A 6,000-nucleotide genomic window follows, 5' to 3' on the forward strand; every position below is an offset into this window, starting at 1 on the left:
CTGCCAGACCCCACGGAGGAGCTGCTGGCCCCGCAGGAGTATGCGGAGCTGCTGGGGTTTGTCGCGCCGTCGCTCAACTCCTGTTCTGGGCTGGCGGGAGGCTCCTCCGGGGCCAGGGTGGGGCTGGCGGGAGGCTTCTCCGTAGCCAGGGTGGTTCTGGCGGGAGGCTCCTCCGTGGCCAGGGTGGTAATGGCGGGAGGCTCCTCCAGGGCCAGGGTGGGGCTGGAGGGAGGCTCCTCCGTGGCCAGGGTGGGGCTAGCGGGAGGCTCCTCCGTGGCCAGGCTGGTAATGGCGGGAGACTCCTCCGGGGCCAGGGTGGGGCTGGCTGGAGGCTCCTCGGGGGCCAGGGTAGGGCTGGCGCAGGGCCCCTCAGTTGCCATGGTGATAGACGGCTCCTGCTGGGCCCTGGGGCGCAGCTCCTGGCATCTTGGCTTCCTGCGATGGAAGCCCCAGAGCTGCCGTCCCCGACTCCTGCCCTCCCCTGGCTCTCTCCTCCACAGCTGAACCCGGGGCCACCTCCATTTCAGCCCAGAAGGTGCCTCAGGGTCAGCTAGGGGAGCTGCTGTCTTCCTCCCCCTCCAGCAGGCGACGCAGCTCCTCTCTTTCCCCTGGCCACGAGCCTCTTCCCCGCCTGCGGGGACAGAGGGGCCGCTCTCCTCCTGGGCAGGCTGGCTGATGTTTGCTGCTGGCTCTGGAGCCACTTGCCCGGCCTTACTCCTCAGCATCTGCCTGATTCGCTCCATCCTGGAACTGAGTGGGGAGCAGCCATGAGTCTGGCTTCGAAGCAGCCTCTCATTAACGAGCCTGCCTGCTCCCCTGCCCACCTCCCCTCTGCTGAGGCAATTTCTCCTCCCGACACATCCCACCCCAGGGCACAGGAACCCTCAAGCTGGGGAACAGGTGTCAGCCAGGTTTACTGAGCTTCTTAACCCTTTACAGGGAAAAGAGACATTAACCCTTAACTATCTGTTTATGACACACCCGTTGGAAAGCACGCTGAGTCTGTGGCTGGGGAGCTGACGGGCAGTGTTATATTTCCACCTCTATTTTGGTAGCACATCCGATGACCTTGGAAACTCCAGGACGGTTCTCAGAGTCATTTTGTCTGGCTGAATCTGCAGTGTGAGGTTTGCCGTGGCAAGAGGGGAATTCACACCGACCCGAGGGAATGTGCCCCAGAAGAGCCTGGGGTCACTGCGCCTCAGTATATTGTTACTATGCTGATGATTCATTAGGTGTGAATAGGGGTCCCTGGGACACTTCCAATGGTGGCATAAGAGCACAAGTCCCAACACCAGGGCAGGTTGTAACCAACCAGGGCACAAACCCCTAAGTGATTGCGAGTGCCAACTCCTCAGGAACAGAGTCCCAGACGGTCCCCCAGGTACTCCAGTCTGCTTTGCCTCCCGCTGTGTGATAGAGGGCCCCTCACACCAAGGATCACAGCAATGTTCAGTTACTCTGAGTCCCAAAGAACCAGCCACTTACCCCAGGTCAGTTGCACCTTAGATCTCACAGCAAAGCCAACACTTGCAAGCAATCGCATAATAAACTATACAGACATATAGTAAATAGGAAAAGTGGCCTGTGGCTTGGGACACGGAGCCAGCTCCCAGGGACGCCCGCAGGGCTCCAGTCAGGCCAGGAAATGGTGGCATGTGTGAAGCTGGGCTGGATTCAGCTCCCACTTACTCCAGGGACCTCTGGGGACTCCCTGCGGACTCCCCCTGAATTACGGGGATCAGGGTCGGGCCCTGACTGCCCAACACCTGGCTCTGGGCCATGAGGAGCTCGGGGGATAATGCACCCACATTCAAATCAACCCCTTTGGCCACTGCCTGCTGCCTGTGCCGCTGGTGTGAATCCGGAGTAGCCCCACTGGAGTGCATGGAGTCACTCCAGATTGAGTGGCTGGAACCCGGAGCAGGATCATAGAATCATAGAATCATAGAATCTCAGGGTTGGAAGGGACCTCAGGAGGTCATCTAGTCCAACCCCCTGCTCAAAGCAGGACCAAACCCAACTAAATCATCCCAGCCAGGGCTTTGTCAAGCCTGACCTTAAAAACCTCTAAGGAAGGAGATTCCACCACCTCCCTAGGGAACCCATTCCAGTGCTTCACCACCCTACTAGTGAAAAAGTTTTTCCTAATATCCAACCTAAACCTCCCCCTCTGCAACTTGAGACCATTACTCTTTGTTCTGTCATCTTCTACCACTGAGAACAGTCTAGATCCATCCTCTTTGGAACCCCCTTTCAGGTAGTTGAAAGCAGCTATCAAATCCCCCCTCATTCTTCTCTTCTGCAGACTAAACAATCCCAGTTCCCTCAGCCTCTCCTCATAAGTCATGTGCTCCAGCCCCCTAATCATTTTTGTTGCCCTCCGCTGGACTCTCTCCAATTTATCCACATCCTTCTTGTAGTGTGGGGCCCAAAACTGGACACAGTACTCCAAATGAGGCCTCACCAGTGCTGAGTAGAGGGGGATGATCACATCCCTTGATCTGCTGGAAATGCCCCTACTTATACAACCCAAAATGCCATTAGCCTTCTTGGCAACAAGGGCACACTGTTGACTCATATTCAGCTTTTCGTCCACCGTAACCCCTAGGTCCTTTTCTGCAGAACTGCTACCCAGCCATTCGGTCCCTAGTCTGTAGCAGTGCATGGGATTCTTCCGTCCTAAGTGCAGGACTCTGCACTTGTCCTTGTTGAACCTCATCATATTTCTTTTGGCCCAATCCTCTAATTTGTCTAGGTCCCTCTGTATCCTATCCCTACCCTCCAGCGTATCAACCACTCCTCCCAGTTTAGTGTCATCTGCAAACTTGCTAAGGGTGCAGTCCACACCATCCTCCAGATCGTTAATGAAGATATTGAACAAAACCGGCCCCAGCACCGACCCTTGGGGCACTCCACTTGATACCGGCTGCCATCTAGACATGGAACCATTGATCACTACCTGTTGAGCCCGACCATCTAGCCAGTTTTCTATCCACCTTACCGTCCATTCATCCAGCCCAGACTTCTTTAACTTGCTGGCAAGAATACTGTGGGAGACTGTATCAAAAGCTTTGCTAAAATCCAGAAATAGCACATCCACTGCTTTCCCCTCATCCACAGAGCCGGTTATCTCGTCATAGAAGGCAATTAGGTTAGTCAGGCATGTGGCCTTTTGTTTCTAAAGCTCCTTCCATGGGGGAGACTCGAAGTGATTTACAAACACAGGGACAATCCCGACTCTTCTGACACCAGCAGCCCACTGGCTCCAACGGCACGGCTGGCAGCAGGGCAGGGAGCAGCGTTTGGTCCTCCTCTGTAGGGGTCACTTCACCCGCCACAGAAGTGTGGCCACCTCTGGGGAGGACAAGCACTGTTTAACTGCTCACAACAACACAAGGCAGAACAGGAAGTGTCCTGGCGAGACACACAGTGCTTGGGGGCATTATCCTTTGCTGTAGGTCAGCTGGCCGGCCACCTGGAGACAGACAGGCCGGTGTGTGACTAAAGGAGCTGCCTTACCTCATCCTGCTGGAGGATCTGGACTAGGCGGAAGGCCACAGCAGCTGGCTGGACCCTGGCTGCCTGCATGATGCCTGCCACGATGTCCTTGTGGCCTCCCACATCTGCCAGCCGCAGGAGGTTGGAGATCTGATGCGGCACACCTGCAGAGCAAGCAGCTGGTTATTACCCCCCGGAGCTGCCTGGGGCTGGGAAGGGGCCAGCATTCCCCTGGTAACTAACGGGCAGGACCTGAGCGAGATCTCAGCTCAGCATCACTCAGGCTCTCAGCTAGAGATAGGCCTGGACAGTGACCTGCCCTCAGACACCCCCAGCTCTGGGTGAAATGGAACCTCAATCCAACTGACCCTGCACTCGGAATGGGTTTGGTTCCCCCCAAACAGCTAAAGCCCAGGGGTGAGTCTGACCCGATTCCTCCCTCACTCCTCATCCCAACGGACACCCAGGGCCAGATACCACTGCTTTGGGCAGTTGGAAATTCCCCTGCCCTGGTCGCTGGGTGTCCCTGGGCTGGGCAGAGGCCACTCCGTGGGGTTGGGGACCAGGGCCTGCAGTGCACACGATGCCCTCGGCAAGGGCAAGAGAGGATAGATGGTTCCAAGATTCCTTTGCACCCATAAGTGCTAGAAACCAAGTTTCTAGCCAAGCAAAAGTCAAGACTCGGGGCAACGATTGCAAAGTAGGGGCCCCAATTCCTGGCACACGCAGGGCCCTGCCTCTGAGATGGGATCCAGAGGGTATCCCTAAACCAGCTGGGGAGCAAAGCAGGAGAGACCCTGCCTCCTGCCCCAATCCCTCCTGATGTCACTTCTTGGAGTGGTTCCTCTTACCTCCACGGGCTGTCCCACTGCATCAGCCATTCCTCCTCCTCCACTCCACACTCGGTACAAATAGATACTTGGTCAGTAGCACTGGCAAGTGGTGAGTTCAGAGAGTTTCTCTGCGTATCACAAGGGGGAATAATTACAGATGGGCTTGAGCCAGTGCCCCTGACCCGAGCACCTGAATGCTGGAGACGTTTGGGATCCAAACTGGGATCTGGCTCCAAGTTTCATGGTTCTCCCTTTTCTCTGTAATGGATCAAACCAAAACCCCAGATCCAGACACCCCCAAATGCATTATGGGCTCAGTCCAGTCTGGAGTGGGCAAGAGCTCATCACACAAGAACCATGATCACAACGGACACAGATTGACTCCCCTCAAGTCAGCACAGAGGCAGAACACCCCTCTTGCCCCTAGAGGGTCCATCCAGGGTGGGGCTGAGGCACACTGACAGGGCATCAGGGCAAGACTAGACTTCCCCTGCTGCTTCCCACTGAGTCACCCACATGGATCATAGAATCATAGAATCTCAGGGTTGGAAGGGACCTCAGGAGGTATCTAGTCCAACCCCCTGCTCAAAGCAGGACCAACCCCAACTAAATCATCCCAGCCAGGGCTTTGTCAAGCCTGACCTTAAAGACCTCTAAGGAAGGAGATTCCACCACCTCCCTAGGGAACCCATTCCAGTGCTTCACCACCCTACTAGTGAAAAAGTTTTTCCTAATGTCCAACCTAAACCTCCCCCTCTGCAACTTGAGACCATTACTCCTTGTTCTTCTCAGCACTGAGAAGAAACAGGCAAGCAACAGCTCCTGTCTCTCCTTGGAGACCTGCCCTGACCCTGCTGTGAACATGGGAGGGGATACTGGCTGTACACCAAGCCTAGGAATCACTTCCATCCCTACCCAGCCATCTTTCTGATCTAACCTATCCAATCACCCCATCCATCCAATCAACCCATCCATCCCATCCAATTCACCCTTCCAGCCATACCTTAGCAAATATCCTCATTTATATATGTTAATATATGTATTTATGTATGTAATTTGTGTGAGTTTTGTATGTTAAACTCTCATAATTCTTTTATATACTAATCAAAAGCCTTTTTTTTGTGCACCTCTATATTTATTGCCCTATACGCACTGAAACTAAAATCTTCTTTGTCCTTCAATTTAATCTAATGGGTGAAGGAAAAATGATAGTGTGACCTTGTCTAATTAAAATATAATCATGCAAAACATTATTGCTACCACTGTTATATGATTGCAACAAATCTTATACAAAATATAACTTATGGCCAGAAAGGTTTAAACAACTTGCAGGCTAACGACCACAAAGCCAAGCTTTAAAGACGTGGGGAGAGAACGTTTGTGTTTTTGTGCATTTACATATGACTGCCTGATGGATAAATGGCCTTGTGTTAATCTGTGTGAATAATTAACAGCGATGCCCAGGAAATGGGGGCCTGTTATTCCCCGAGGGACTCCAACTTGTCAAAGACGACCTGAAACTGTATAAAAGATCCTTGAATACTGATCCTGTTTATCTCAGATCTGCTTGAGGGGAAGCTTAAGCCAGGAGGACTGAGATCCCAGTCCTAAAGTGGAACACCCTGCAATGATATTGGACAATAACCTATGAACTATTTCTAAAAGA

At 53.5% G+C, this 6,000-nt stretch overlaps 1 long non-coding RNA gene across 1 annotated transcript; it reads right to left on the minus strand.

The window, feature by feature from the left end:
* Positions 1 to 551: 551 nt before the first annotated feature.
* On the minus strand, positions 552 to 4,493 carry LOC123355503. The gene is made up of 3 exons (XR_006575123.1): positions 4,353 to 4,493; positions 3,523 to 3,665; positions 552 to 750 (listed from the first exon to the last, which is right to left on the minus strand). It is a non-coding gene; the product is annotated as an uncharacterized LOC123355503 (long non-coding RNA).
* Between the last annotated feature and the right edge of the window lie 1,507 nt (positions 4,494 to 6,000).

The sequence above is a fragment of the Mauremys mutica genome, chromosome 23, assembly GCF_020497125.1.
Source record: "Mauremys mutica isolate MM-2020 ecotype Southern chromosome 23, ASM2049712v1, whole genome shotgun sequence".
NCBI classification, from domain to species: domain Eukaryota; kingdom Metazoa; phylum Chordata; order Testudines; family Geoemydidae; genus Mauremys; species Mauremys mutica.